The sequence below is a fragment of the Manis pentadactyla genome, chromosome 13 (assembly GCF_030020395.1).
Source record: "Manis pentadactyla isolate mManPen7 chromosome 13, mManPen7.hap1, whole genome shotgun sequence".
Classification (NCBI taxonomy): domain Eukaryota; kingdom Metazoa; phylum Chordata; class Mammalia; order Pholidota; family Manidae; genus Manis; species Manis pentadactyla.
Genome location: NC_080031.1, coordinates 55251267 through 55267945, shown reverse-complemented (window position 1 = coordinate 55267945; position 16679 = coordinate 55251267). Strand labels below are relative to the sequence as shown.

The 16679-nt window shown below is 39.5% G+C and overlaps 1 pseudogene; it reads left to right on the top strand.

Annotated features, from left to right (window-relative positions):
• Positions 1 to 2150: 2150 nt before the first annotated feature.
• On the top strand, positions 2151 to 13040 carry LOC118931251 (protein FAM217A-like; annotated as a pseudogene).
• The last annotated feature ends 3639 nt before the right edge of the window (positions 13041 to 16679 follow it).

The window sequence follows — 16679 nt, the reverse complement described above, 5'->3', positions numbered from 1 at the left end:
GAATTATGTATATAAATGTTCTATCACTGTGTTGTACACTTGAAACTAATGTAATGTAATACTGTGCGTCAACTACCCTTCAATAAAAAATAATTACTTAAAAAAAAAAAAAAGAATGCAGAGAAGTTGGAGTCTTTATGCATTCCTGCTGGAGACAAAGAAAAAGACCATGACAATTTCTCTAAAATTTTAACGTAGACTGACTGTATCATTCAGCAATTCCCCATCTATGTATATAGGGAAAAAAATTAAATCAAATATTAAAGGTATCTGTACACCAATGTTTATTACAGCATAATTCACAATAACCAAAAGCTTGTAACAACCCACATGCCCATATGCCCTAACGTGAATGAATAGGAAAACACTTACAATGGAATTGTATTTGACCTTAAAAATGAATGAAATTCTAATACATGCTACACCACGGGAAAACCTTTTGAACATTTTTCTAGTGAAATAAACATGACAAAAAAGGACAAATATTGTATGATTCCACTCATGTGAGGTATTAGAGAAAGAGATAATTGTGCTTGGCAGGACTGAGGGGAGGTGAAAATGGGGACATTATTGTTTATAGGGTTAGACTTTGGTTTGGCATGATGAAAATTTTCTAGAGATCGATGGTGATAATGGTTGTACAATATTGTGAATATATATGGCCCAACATTTTAAAATAGTGAAATTTTTTTTGGAGAAAAACTCTAAATGAGATTAGAAGTATCCTACCCTAAGAAAAACGTATTATTAATGTAAATACTAGAGGCCATAGGAAATCTGAAAATTCAAAGCATTATCTTTAATTAAAAAATGCATTATTGAATAATATCTAAATAGTGTCACACCAAATAGAGCAATAGTATCAATATGCTACCTATTTCAAATTTTAAAAATGTTACAGTTACATGGTAATTTCCACATAATAGGACAATTTGAAAATAAATAACATAAAACAAGTTAAAAGTTACACAAAAACTGGGGGATACATTAAGAATTTATGCAATGTGTCATATTAAATTTATGACATCTATTTTAAAATATAAAAAATTCCAGCTAATATACTCACAGCTGCCAAATTAATATGCAGACATATTATTTTGTGCACATACTGAATAAAAATTTATAGAATTTATAAATATTTAGAGACATAATAATATTGCAAGTGTCTGAATACATATATTTGTATTTTTCCCCAATGAATTTGACCCTTAACTCCTCTGTGGAAACATTTAAAGAGATTAAAAGAATTCCTTGCCCAATCCTGGCCTAAAGTCATGCCAAGCCATTAGTGACTTAGCCTACGTGTTCAAGTCTCAGTGGACAAACCCAAGTGAACACACACATACACAACAAGGGCTATATTTAATCTACAGGGAAAGATGTCCTGGAATTACCAGTTGCTGCTGAATCATGGTTGTTTTACTTATCCAAAATGTCATTTGCAAGGATAAGAGGTGAGTATGTACACTGGTTTGAAAAGTTTCAAAAAGTCTATTCAGAAAAATGCCTTTTTGTATATGATGACTATAGAGGGGTCTCCATCGAGTCTATGTCTGGTCTCCAATCCAGGGATTTTGCAAAAAGGGGGGAGGTGATAAAAGGGACATGTCTTAATTATATGTGTGTTTTTATTTATCACATAAGAGTTGAGTTGTTAGCAGATGCTTAAGAGAATTTTGATTGGAATTGAAAATGGCTGTTTTTTGGAATAAGCAATTACTACATTCAGGCACACGTTAACCAGGAAACTTCAAATAGGAAAACAATATTTGGCTGAACTAGGTAAAATATATACATAAATATAGGCTTACATATATGTTTAAAATGAAGGGATTTCTTAACACTTGTACACTTTTTTTGAGATATGAAATTCTTTTTGAATGCAAAACACAAATTATTTTACAGTTCTGGAAACTGTAATACTTAATAATCACGAATGAAATGGTAGTAAAATAGTGAAATAGGAGATAGAATCAATAAGTGATGCTATCTGTGAACATGTATGTTCTTTCCTTGAGTTATGGTGCATAAGACTAAGACACTAAAGGATAGCATATTTATGAAAATATTGCCAGTAAAATGATAATGATACTGTGTGACAAAATAGATACTAAATGTGTGTATTACGGAAATGAACTTCAAATGTAAGGATGATTTATTTGTCCATATCTGAGCCAAGATTCATCATAAAAAACAATCGAGGACCTCAGCCCGTCGCCTGGGGCTGCAGAGCCAGGGACCAGAGGCTCCGGAGGCCCAGCCGCCTGCGCAGCTCCAGAGCAGCGGACACAGAGCGGGGCGGGGGGCGGAGCCGCGTCCCGGCCCCTTCCCTGGGGGCGCCAGCGGCAAGAGCCTGCCGGGTACTGGCGGCCCGGCTGGAATGCGGGGTGGCTGCAGGCACTCCCACCCCGTGGCAGGTGCCCAGCACCCTGTGAGACCCCTGGAATGTTGGCTTGACATAACTTACTCCATTTTACAAAGCTTAGCCTGACTAACTCCATCTTGTGTTAAAACTCTAGTCGTAAGCAAAATCAGTAAAATTACAGTCCTAAGCAAAATAAGAGAAAGGAAGTACCCTATGCCTGGGAAAGCCACAAGCTAGAAAACCACAATGAGTAAATGTCCATTTTGCTGAAACTGTAATTATCCATTTTTGCTAGATCTGCCCCTTAGAAAGCCCCTAACCATTTTAGCTATATTTGCTAACTGTTTTTGCTGTATTTGCCACTTACCAAAGTATAAAAGCAAAAAGGGAGCTTTGTTCAGGGTCTCAGATTGTGTCCAGTGTTCTGACGGGCTGCTGAGACCCTGGTTCGAACTAGCAATAAAGACCTGTTCTGTTTTTGCATCTTGCGACTGAGTTTGGTGACTGTGACTCTGCACGGGGACTCAAAGAAACAGGGCACAACAGCCCCAGCCGCGGGGCAGGCCGGCGGCGCTGAAGCCCCATCAGAGGCTGGCCTCGCGGGGCCCGGCCTGGACATGCGCCGTGGCCCCGGGCCCTGGGCTCCGCAGCCCGCACCCCGCCGAGGGCCGCGCTCGCCGCCGGCCGCTGCCCTCCGCGTCCTCCAGCCACAACAAGGCCGAACCGGAGGCGGCGCCGGCCAAGCCGTCCGTCCCGCGCGCTTGGGCCCTGGGTCTGGGGGCAGCAGCGCCCTCGGGGACGCCGCTGTGGACGACGCGAGGGCCTGCGGCGACCTGAGAAGTACCTGTTCCTGAAAATAAAAACCTCCCGCCTGGAAAGATAGTGCAGCAGGCGGCAAAATTAAGCGGAAAAAGGACTGTACATTCTAAGAAGAGTCAGGAGAAGAGATGTGTTATGTTAAAAGTTTTCGGCTGCTTTATAGAGCCATTTGGAAATTCCAGTAGAGCAACTGATGCTAGAACTTAATTTGTCAGAGCATGCTCACAAAAGAACACAGAATAGTAAACGAGGAATATTTCAGTTTTGGAGTTACCCTCTTAATGAAGGAAGTACCATTGAGAACAGGGATTTCAAAAAATCTTCAAAGGAAATTGGCCTTAATGTAACTAATGACACCATAAGGATCTTCACTGTGCACCACTCATTTACAAGTGTTTCAGTTGATAAGCAAGTTGGTTCTTACCCTGAACTTCGGATGCCATGTGATCTCTGCTGGCCCTATGCTGAGGGAGACTTTTTTTTAGAAACAGAAGTGAAACCCATTACTTTATGCTCAACTATAGAAAGCAACGATGGTGAAACTCTATCTGCTCCAAACTGGACTTGAAATATGGAAACAGCAGTGTGGAAGAAAACTTAACTGATGAAAGTGATATATCAGAGGGAGGGGCGGAAGATGGCGGCGTGAGTAGAGCAGTGGAAATCTCCTCCCAAAACAACATATATCTATGAAAATATAACAAAGACAACCCTTCCTAGAATAAAGACCAGAGGACACAGGACAATATCCAGACCACATCCGCACCTGAGAGAACCCAGCGCCTCGCGAAGGGGGTAAGATACAAGCCCCGGCCCCGCGGGAGCCGAGCGCCCCTCCCCCCAGCTCCCAGCGGGAGAAGAGCAGGCAGAGCGGGAGGGAGACGGAGCCCAGGACTGCCGAACACCCAGCCCCAGCCATCCGGGCCAGAGTGCAGGGCGCTCGATACTAGGAAAACAGGGCAGCAAGAACAGTGAGCAGGCACTGGAGGCTGGGAGACAGAGGGCATAAGAAAAGCGCGCGACCATTTTTTTTTTTGCTTTTTTGCTGTTTTGTTTTGGCGAGCGCTATTTGGAAGACTTAAAGGGATAGGGACCCCAATACTAGGGAAACAGGGCAGCAAGAACAGTGAGCAGGCACTGGAGGCTGGGCGACAGAGGACATAAGAAAAGCGCGCGACCATTTTTTTTTTGCTTTTTTGCTGTTTTGTTTTGGCGAGCGCTTTTTGGAAGTCTTAAAGGGATAGGGACCCCAATACTAGGGAAACAGGGCAGCAAGAACAGTGAGCAGGCACTGGAGGCTGGGCGACAGAGGACATAAGAAAAGCGCGCGACCATTTTTTTTTTGCTTTTTTGGTGTTGTGTTTTGGCGAGCGCTTTTTGGAAGTCTTAAAGGGATAGGGACCCCAATACTAGGGAAACAGGGCAGCAAGAACAGTGGGCGGGCACTGGAGGCTGGGCGACAGAGGACATAAGAAAAGCGCGCGATCATTTTTTTCTTTTTGCTTTTTTGCTGTTTTGTTTTGGTGAGCGCTTTTTGGAAGTCTTAAAGGGATAGGGACCCCAATACTAGGGAAACAGGGCAGAAACACCTGAGGCTGGCACCGGAGAATAAAGAAAAACAAACGACCACCCCCTTTTTTTTTTTTTTTTTATTAAAAAAAATTTTTTTTTTTTTTAATTAAAAAAATTTTTTTTATTATTATTAATTTTTTTTTTTGTGGTCGTTGTTTTGTTTTGGCAGGTGCTTTTTGGAAGTCTTAAAGGGGCAGGGCGGGTCACTTAATCCAGAGGTAGGGAATCCGGGATCTCTGGGCACCCTAACCCCTGGGCTGCAGGGAGCAGGCAGGCCACTTACGGAGATAAATAGCCTCCCAGCAGCTCCTGCTCCAACGCGACTCCACCATTTTGGAGTAGCTGCCCGAGCCAGGCCACGCCCACGGCAACAGCGGAGATTAACTCCATAGCAGCCGGGCAGGAAGCAGAAACCCTGTCTGCACGCAGCTGCGCAGCACAAGCCACTAGAGGTCGCTGTTCTCCCAGGAGAGGAGGGCCACAAACCAACAAGAAAGGAAGTCCTTCCAGCCGTCACTCATCCCAGTTCTGCAGACTATTCCTATCACCATGAAAAGGCAAAGCTACAGGCAGACAAAGATCACAGAGACAACACCAGAGAAGGAGACAGACCTAACCAGTCTTCCTGACAAAGAATTCAAAATAAGAATCATAAACATGCTGACGGAGATGCAGAGAAATACGCAAGAGAAATGGGATGAAGTCCGGAAGGAGATCACAGATGCCAGAAAGGAGATCGCAGAAATGAAACAAACTCTGGAAGGGTTTATAAGCAGAATGGATAGAATGCAAGAGGCCATTGATGGAATTGAAATCAGAGAACAGGAACGCATAGAAGCTGACATAGAGAGAGACAAAAGGATCTCCAGGAATGAAACAATATTAAGAGAACTGTGTGACCAATCCAAAAGAAACAATATCCGTATTATAGGGGTCCCAGAAGAAGAAGAGAGAGGAAAAGAGATGGAAAGTATCTTACAAGAAATAATTGCTGAAAACTTCCCCACACTGGGGGAGGAAGTAATCGAACAGACCACGGAAATACACAGAACCCCCAACAGAAAGTAGCCAAGAAGGACAACACCAAGACACATAATAATTAAAATGGCAAAGATCAAGGACAAGGAAAGAGTGTTAAAGGCAGCTAGAGAGAAAAAGGTCACCTATAAAGGGAAACCCATCAGGCTAACGTCAGAATTCTCAACAGAAACCCTACAGGCCAGAAGAGAATGGCATGATATATTTAATACAATGAAACAGAAGGGCCTTGAAACAAGGATACTGTATTAAGCACGACTATCATTCAAATATGATGGTGGGATTAAACAATTCCCAGACAAACAAAAGCTGAGGGAATTTGCTTTCCACAAACCACCTCTACATAACATCTTACAGGGACTGCTCTAGATGGGAGCACTCCTAGAAAGAGCACAGCACAAAACACCCAACATATGAAGAATCGAGGAGGAGGAACAAGAAGGGAGAGAAGAAAAGAATCTCCAGACAGTGTATATAACAGCTCAATAAGCGAGCTAAGTTAGGCAGTAAGATACTAAAGAGGCTAACCTTGAACCTTTGGTAACCACGACTTTAAAGCCTGCAATGGCAGTAAGTACATATCTTTCAATAGTCACCCTAAATGTTAATGGGTTGAATGCACCAATCAAAAGACACAGAGTAACAGAATGGATAAAAAAGCAAGACCCATCTATATGCTGCTTACAAGAAACTCACCTCAAACCCAAAGACATGCACAGACTAAAAGTCAAGGGATGGAAAAACATATTTCAAGCAAACAACAGTGAGAAGAAAGCAGGGGTTGCAGTACGAATATCAGACAAAATAGACTTCAAAACAAAGAAAGTAACAAGAGATAAAGAAGGACACTACATAATGATAAAGGGCTCAGTCAAACAAGAGGATATAACCATTCTAAATATATATGCACCCAACACAGGAGCACCAGCATATGTGAAACAAATACTAACAGAAGTAAAGGGGGATATAGACTGCAATGCATTCATTCTAGGAGACTTCAACACACCACTCACCCCGAAGGATAGATCCACTGGGCAGAAAATAAGTAAGGAAACGGAAGCACTGAACAACACAGTAGAGCAGATGGACCTAATAGACATCCATAGAACTCTAAAACCAAAAGCAGCGGGATATACATTCTTCTCAAATGCACATGGAACATTCTCCAGAATAGACCACATACTAGGCCACAAAAAGAGCCTCAGAAAATTCCAAAAGATTGAAATCCTACCAACCAACTTTTCAGACCACAAAGGCATAAAATTAGAAATAAACTGGACAAAGAAAGCAAAGAGGCTCACAATCACATGGAGGCTTAACAACACGCTCCTAAATAATCAATGGATCAATGACCAAACCAAAATGGAGATCCAGCAATATATGGAAACAAATGACAACAACAACACTAAGCCCCAACTTCTGTGGGACGCTGCAAAAGCAGTCTTAAGAGGAAAGAATATAGCAATCCAAGCATATTTAAAAAAGGAAGAGCAATCCCAAATGAATGGTCTAATATCACAATTATCGATATTGGAAAAAGAAGAACAGATGAGGCCTAAGGTCAGCAGAAGGAGGGACATAATAAAGATCAGAGAAGAAATAAATAAAATTGAGAAGAATAAAACAATAGCAAAAATCAAAGAAACCAAGAGCTGGTTCTTTGAGAAAATAAACAAAATAGATAAGCCACTAGCCAGACTTATTAAGAAGAAAAGAGAGTCAACACAAATCAACAGTATCAGAAACGAGAAAGGAAAAATCACGACGGACCCCACAGAAATGCAAAGAATTATTGGAGACTACTATGAAAACCTATATGCTAACAAGTTGGAATACCTAGGAGAAATGGACAACTTCCTAGAAAAATATAACCTTCCAAGTTTGACCCAGAAAGAAACAGAAAATCTAAACAGACCAATTACCAGCAACGAAATTGAAGCAGTAATAAAAAACTACCAAAGAACAAAACTCCCGGGCCAGATGGATTTACCTCGGAATTTTATCAGACATACAGGGAAGACATAATACCCATTCTCCTTAGAGTTTTCCAAAAAATAGAGGAGGAGGGGATACTCCCAAACTCATTCTATGAAGTTAACATCACCCTAATACCAAAACCAGGCAAAGACCCCACCAAAAAAGAAAACTACAGACCAATATCCCTGATGAACGTAGATGCAAAAATACTCAACAAAATATTAGCAAACCGAATTCAAAAATACATCAAAAGGATCATACTCCATGACCAAGTGGGATTCATCCCAGGGATGCAAGGATGGTACAATATTCGAAAGTCCATCAACATCATCCACCACATCAACAAAAAGAAAGACAAAAACCACATGATCATCTCCATAGATGCTGAAAAAGCATTTGACAAAGTTCAACATCCATTCATGAAAAAAACTCTCAGCAAAATGGGAATAGAGGGCAAGTACCTCAACATAATAAAGGCCATCTATGATAAACCCACAGCCAACATTATATTGAACAGCGAGAAGCTGAAAGCATTTCCTCTGAGATCAGGAACTAGACAGGGATGCCCACTCTCACCACTGTTATTTAACATAGTACTGGAGGTCCTAGCCACGGCAATCAAACAAAATAAAGAAATACAAGGAATCCAGATTGGTAAAGAAGAAGTTAAACTGTCACTATTTGCAGATGACATGATACTGTACATAAAAAACCCTAAAGACTCCACCCCAAAACTACTAGAACTGATATCGGAATACAGCAAAGTTGCAGGATACAAAATCAACACACAGAAATCTGTGGCTTTCCTGTATACTAACAATGAACCAACAGAAAGAGAAATAAGGAAAACAACTCCAGTCACAATTGCATCAAAAAAAATAAAATACCTAGGAATAAACCTAACCAAAGAAGTGAAAGACTTATACTCTGAAAACTACAAGTCACTCTTAAGAGAAATTAAAGGGGACACTAACAGATGGAAACTCATCCCATGCTCGTGGCTAGGAAGAATTAATATCGTCAAAATGGCCATCCTGCCCAAAGCAATATACAGATTTGATGCAATCCCTATGAAACTACCAGCAACATTCTTCAATGAACTGGAACAAATAATTCAAAAATTCATATGGAAACACAAAAGACCCCGAATAGCCAAAGCAATCCTGAGAAAGAAGAATAATGTAGGGGGCATCTCACTCCCCAACTTCAAGCTCTACTATAAAGCCATAGTAATCAAGACAATTTGGTACTGGCACAAGAGCAGAGCCACAGACCAATGGAACAGACTAGAGAATCCAGACATTAACCCAGACATATATGGTTAATTAATATTTGATAAAGGAGCCATGGACATACAATGGCGAAATGACAGTCTCTTCAACAGGTGGTGCTGGCAAAACTGGACAGCTACATGTAGGAGAATGAAACTGGACCATTGTCTAACCCCATATACAAAAGTAAACTCAAAATGGATCAAAGACCTGAATGTAAGCCATGAAACCATTAAACTCTTGGAAGAAAACATAGGCAAAAACCTCTTAGACATAAACATGAGTGACCTCTTCTTGAACATATCTCCCCGGGCAAGGAAAACAACAGCAAAAATGAGTAAGTGGGACTATATTAAGCTGAAAAGCTTCTGTACAGCAAAAGACACCATCAATAGAACAAGAAGGATCCCTACAGTATGGGAGAATATATTTGAAAATGACACATCCGATAAAGGTTTGACGTCCAGAATATATAAGGAGCTCACATGCCTCAACAAACAAAAAACAAATAACCCAATTAAAAAATGTGCAGAGGAACTGAACACACAGTTCTCCAAAAAAGAAATACAGATGGCCAACAGACACATGAAAAGATGCTCCACATCGCTAATTATCAGAGAAGTGCAAATTAAAACTACAATGAGGTATCACCTCACACCAGTAAGGATGGCTGCCATCCAAAAGACAAACAACAACAAATGTTGGCGAGGCTGTGGAGAAAGGGGAACCCTCCTACACTGCTGGTGGGAAAGTAAGTTAGTTCAACCATTGTGGAAAGCAGTATGGAGGTACATCAAAATGCTCAAAACAGACTTACCATTTGACCCAGGAATTGCACTCCTAGGAATTTACCCTAAGAACGCAGCAATCAAGTTTGAGAAAGACAGATGCACCCCTATGTTTATTGCAGCACTATTTACAATAGCCAAGAATTGGAAGCAACCTAAATGTCCATCAATAGATGAATGGATAAAGAAGATGTGGTACATATACACAATGGAATACTACTCAGCCATAAGAAAAGGGCAAATCCAATCATTTGCAGCAACATGGATGGAGCTGGAGGGTATTATGCTCAGTGAAACAAGCCAAGCGGAGAAAGAGAAATACCAAATGATTTCACTTATCTGTGGAATATAAGAACAAAGGAAAAACTGAAGGAACAAAACAGCAGCAGAATCACAGAACTCAAGAATGGACTAACAGGTACCAAAGGGAAAGGGACTGGGGAGGATGGGTGGGTAGGGAGGGATAAGGGGGGTAGAAGTAGTGAGGTATTAAGATTAACATGCAAGGGGGGGTAGGAGAAAAGGGAGGGCTGTACATCACAGAGAAGGCAAGTAGTGATTCTACAACATTTTGCTATGCTGATGGACAATGACTGTAAAGGGGTTTATAGGGGAGACCTGGTATAGGGGAGAGCCTAGTGAGCATAATATTCGTCATGTAGGTGTAGATTAGTGATACCAAAAACAAAGAAAAAAAAAAAAAGGGCAGTTCCTGTGTGGTAACCTCCAACGAGTTCTACACAAGGGTATAAAGGGCATATAAAAGTGTAGGCAAAGGGTCTGTTTGTGTTTATACAGAGGATCAAAGCCTAATTGGGCTACCCCAGAAAATGAACTAAGATACGATATGAAAAAGAACTTCCAACATCAGCACTCTCTGGAAGACTCATGCCAGAAGATGATCATCAAAAAACCCCAACAAAGATCCACGCACTGCTACAGCTGTAGATGCACTCATCCCACCCCTTCCTGGACTTGCCATGGGAATGAGGAAGGAGATATCTAAGCTGGCCTGTGCATACAGTAAAACAACAAATTTGACTGGATCTATACTGTTGGAACTCAAGCAAGAATTTGGAGAAGTGCAAATTGTAGCGCTCCAAAGTCTTACAACTACAGACTATTTACTGTTAAAAGAACATATGGCATGTGAACAGTCCCCAGGAATGGGTTGTTTTAATTTGTCTGATTTCTCTCAGACTGTTCAAGTTCAGTTGGACAATATCCACCATATCATAGATAAGTTTTCACAAATGCCTAAGGTGCCTAACTGGATTTCTTGGTTTCACTGGAGATGGCTGGTAATTACAGATATGCTTTGGTTATGTAACTATACTCCTATTATGTTAATGTGTGTGCTCAATTTAAGTAGTAGCTTAAAACCTATTCATGCTGAAGTACTCTACAAGAAGATATGTCAAAGAAATAATCAATCTTCCCATGTTTTCTTCCGCCTGCTACTTCTACAGCTTTTCTTCTTCCTTCCTAATTACAACCCTTAAATAGAATTCGTGCCTCGTATCAAATTTACCGAGTATCATAATTCTTCCAAGTGGTAAAGATACCTCAAGACAAATGCTGGGCATAGAAGCCACAGGGCATAAATATGCAAAGAAGTAAAAAGCTAACCTTTTCAAACAATAAGGCTTCCCTCTCACTTACCAACTTCACATTTCCCTGTATGGCCCCGGAAGATGACTGGTTAGCCAGAGACGGGTAAGATTCCTCAAGGGAGGAACAACCTAAGACAGGCACAGTCGCAGGGGGGCCATCAGGTGAGAAATTGGGGATCAACAGAGGTGAGGCTTAGAACCTCACCCCCCCGTTCTGAGAGAAATCTTCTGCATACGTGGATGTTTTATTGCCCTGGTCTAGCTTGGATTAACACATAGTCTACAGGCACACACCTGATCATCTACATTTGCTCTCTTACAACACTAAACTATGTTTTCTACCTTTATCTTGTATCTACCTACCACTTCAGCATTTTATTAAAAATAATAATAATAAAGAGAGAAATGTAGTATCCACACATAAATCAAGTATAAAAACCAAATGAGTATTCATATTTGAACTGACTGTTTAGAGTTCATAATGCATGAGCAAAACCGAAAGTTTCTGTGATGACTGCCCTTGTACTGTTCACTATGTAACTTATTCATTATGTAAGAATTTGTTCTCCATGTAAGAACTTGTTTGTTATGCCTCAGAAGATTGGAGACTGACGAAAATTAGGCTTGGGGTGGATTAATGATTGTGCATTGAGCATTGACTCCCTTATACAGAATTTTATTGTCGTTAACAATCATTTGATCAATAAATATGAGAGATGCCCTCACAAAAAAAAAAAAAAAAAAAGGGCAGACTTCCAATGGTAAAATAAATAAGTAACCGGGATGTAATGTATAGCATAAGGAATATAGTCAAGATAATGTAACAGCTTGGTAGGGTGATAGCCGGAACCTCGAATTATGTATATAAATGTTCTACCACTGTGTTGTACACTTGAAACTAATGTAATGTAATACTGTGCGTCAACTACCCTTCAATAAAAAAATAATTATTAAAAAAAAAAAAAAAAAGAAAACTGATATATCAGAAAATGAGAAAGCAAATGATACTTTGCTCAGCTATTTTAAAAGGATGGACCTGAACTTAAGGCCAGAAACAATAGAAACTGTTGAAGAATTTTTCACTGAGGAACCAAGTGAAGTATTTCCATATGCTGATTTCCTTCCTCCTCCTTTCAGCACACTGGACTTGCACAAACTTGCGCCCTCAAAATCTGAAAATTGGAAAGTCACAATGGGACCTCCAGAAGGCTCTACTGAACATGATAATTCATTTGATGGAAATGGAAAGATTACAGCATACGACTATGCAAAGAGAGAGGCCAGGACTACAAAGTACCTTCTGTACTCCAGCAGTTACCTAGTGACCCTCTTCCTCCAAAGCAGTACACCCAAAATTTGACAGCTAAACCTTTCCGACTCTGTCTTCAGAGGACTTGGGTAGATAAAAGTCATGAGAAAGACAAATAATTTTGGTTCTTGTCAGCTGGAACAAAATGCTTCAAAATGGAGTTGGAGGATTGGTGGAAAATATAAATGGAATTCTAGACCATCATCTCTTAAAAATTCATCCACAGCAAAACAATTGATTGCAACCTGTGATAACGTTGTATTCACTGATCCAAGTTTATGTTTCTAAGAAGTGGCAGAGCTAGAGTTAGATCTATTCTTGACTCCAAAACTCTGTGGTGTACTTGTGAAATAAAACACAGTGGCCCAGTCTTCAATGTGAATCCAAACTCAAAGTATATACTGATCAATCACTTTCTATTTATCTCTCAAAATGTCTGTCCACCTATTCTCTTATGTTCTGCACAACCAATGCTGATTTACTTTTTTGGAATTTCATGGAGGTATATTCAGAAGCACAGAGCTATAAGAGGTACAAATACTATGTATTTTAGATCAGTTTACACAATAAAATATAGTTCTTAATCTCTTTATCCTTCTAAGTAATTAAAAATATATGCTTTTTATATAGTTGCTAAAAACATTAATTCATTACTCAGTATTATAAATTCTCAAGTCTTTGTCCCTTTTTAGTGAAGTCCATTATGGAAACACTGGAAGGTATGAAGAATCTCATGCCAGACTCCATGCAAAGGTCCTGGGGAGAACTAAGCTCCTCTAGACTACAGTGGACACTCTTATGGGTCATTTTACTTAGAATCTGTGAAATATAGTTACAATGCTATAAAGTCCTAATAATTGATGACAATGCAAAAATAATTGTGGACATGTAGATACAAGTACGACAAACTGTTTCAAGGAATTATGATAAACTTTAAGGAGTCAACAGATTCAAATTTTTCCTGTGAAAGCAGACCTGATGATATGTTACTACAAGACTCCTGTCTTACAGGTGAATAAGTAAGTTTCCTCATGTTAAAGTTCGACTAAGATATTTCAGATCTTGAAAGGAGAGGAAGTGACCCAAATTATGTGAACTTTGGTGGAAAAATTTACATTTATATGCTTTTAACAGTCTAGTCTCAGATTCCTTATAGTATATTCAACTTTGGCAAATCCATACTCTTGCTGCAACTGTGTTAATAAACAGGCTGAAATTAACATGAACAGCCTGATTTAGCGATCAGAAAAAGTATACCTCTATGATTAGCTTTGATAAAAAATAAACTGATACAGGGAAAAACTCTGCTTCAGAAGATAACTGGCCATTATCTAGATTATAGGGCATATCCCATTAGATCTATCCTAAATATTCACATCAAATTAATAAGAATCAGTTTATCATCCTTATAAAAATTAAAATGTTTGAGAAATTTATTATGTAAATATGTGAATCATTATGGTAGGCTTTGTCAGTTTTTATTTTCAACTGGAAGCAAAAGGAAAAAAGATGTCTATGAAGGAAAATAATACATATTGAATGTATATGACAGTAATATGAATTCATTTTGAAACGTAGCAATTACAGGATTTCCTCATCATGATGTAGGAATTTGCTTAATGCTCTCAATATGTATATTTGCAGCCTGATTTTCAGAGAAGAGAGCATGTGTCTCCTTGTGATGAAAGTCGCCCAGGCGAGGACATTTGGCAGCTCACGGAAAGGATCTGAGAACAACGTGTGCATTCTGTACACCCAATCATTAGAGGTGGATCATTGCAGGAAAAAGTGAGGATATGGTTAAGGGAGCAAAAAGAGAAAATAGAAGATCTTGAAATGAGTTAAGTTTAAACATAACCTTTTTTTGAGCCTAAAGGAACTTACATTCTTAACACATTCATCTATAGTGAATATATATCTTTTTTTTTCATTTTTTTAACTAATTATTTTTTATTGAAGGGTAGTTGATGCACAGTATTACATTACATTAGTTTCAAGTGTACAACACAGTGGTAGAACATTTATATACATAATTCTAGGTTCCAGCTATCACCCTACCAAGCTGTTACAATATCTTGACTATATTCCTTATGCTATATATTACATCCCGCTTACTTATTTATTTTACCATTGGAAGTCTGTCCTTTTTTTTTTTTTTTTTGTGATGGCATCTCTCATATTTATTGATCAAATGGTTGTTAACGACAATAAAATTCTGTATAGGGGAGTAAATGCTCAATGCACAATCATTAATCCACCCCAAGCCTAATTTTCGTCAGTCTCCAATCTTCTGAGGCATAACAAACAAGTTCTGACATGTAGAACAAATTCTTACATAATGAATAAGTTACATAGTGAACAGTACAAGGGCAGTCATCACAGAAACTTTCGGTTTTGCTCATGCATTATGAACTCTAAACAGTCAGTTCAAATATGAATACTCATTTGGTTTTTATACTTGATTTATATGTGGATACCACATTTCTCTCTTTATTATTATTATTTTTAATAAAATGCTGAAGTGGTAGGTAGATACAAGATAAAGGTAGAAAACATAGTTTAGTGTTGTAAGAGAGCAAATGTAGATGATCAGGTGTGTGCCTGTAGACTATGTGTTAATCCAAGCTAGACCAGGGCAATAAAACATCCAAGTATGCAGAAGATTTCTCTCAGAATAGGGGGGGTGAGGTTCTAAGCCTCACCTCTGTTGATCCCCAATTTCTCACCTGATGGCCCCCCTGCGACTGTGCCTGTCTTAGGTTGTTCCTCCCTTGAGGAATCTTACCCGTCTCTGGCTAACCAGTCATCTTCCAGGGCCATACAGGGAAATGTGAAGTTGGTAAGTGAGAGGGAAGCCTTATTGTTTGAAAAGGTTAGCTTTTTACTTCTTTGCATATTTATGCCCTGTGGCTTCTATGCCCAGCATTTGTCTTGAGGTATCTTTACCACTTGGAGGAGTTATGATACTCGGTAAATTTGATATGAGGCACGAATTCTATTTAAGGGTTGTAATTAGGAAGGAAGAAGAAAAGCTATAGAAGTAGCAGACGGAAGAAAACATGGGAAGATTGATTATTTCTTTGACATATCTTCTTGTAGAGTAACTTCAGCATATATAGGTTTTAAGCTACTACTTAAATTGCGCACACACATTAACATAATAGGAGTATAGTTACATAACCAAAGCAGACCTATAATTACCAGCCATCTCCAGTGAAACCAAGAAAACCATTAAGGCACCTTAGGCATTTATGAAAACTTATCTATGATATGGTGGATATTGTCCAACTGAACTTAACAGTCTGAGAGAAATCAGACAAATTAAAACAACCCATTCCTGGGGACTGTTCACATGCCATATGTTCTTTTAACAGTAAATAGTCTGTAGTTGTAAGACTTTGGAGCGCTACAATTTGCACTTCTCCAAATTCTTGCTTGAGTTCCAACAGTATAGATTCAGTCAAATTTGTTGTTTTACTGTATGCACAGGCCAGCTTAGATATCTCCTTCCTCATTCCCATGGCAAGTCCAGGAAGGGGTGGGATGAGTGCATCTACAGCTGTAGCAGTGCGTGGATCTTTGTTGGGGTTTTTTGATGATCATCTTCTGGCATGAGTCTTCCAGAGAGTGCAGATGTTGGAAGTTCTTTTTCATATCGTGTCTTAGTTCATTTTCAGGGTAGCCCAATTAGGCTTTGATCCTCTGTATAAACACAAACAGACCCTTTGCCTACACTTTTTTTTTTTAATCATTAATCTACACTTACATGACGAATACTTTGTTTACTAGGCTCTCCCCTATACCAGGTCCCCCTATATACTCCTTTACAGTCACTGTCCATCAGCGTAGCAACCTGTTGTAGAATCACTACTTGTCTTCTCTGTGTTGTACAGCCCTCCCCTTTCTCCCACCCCGCTATGGATGCTA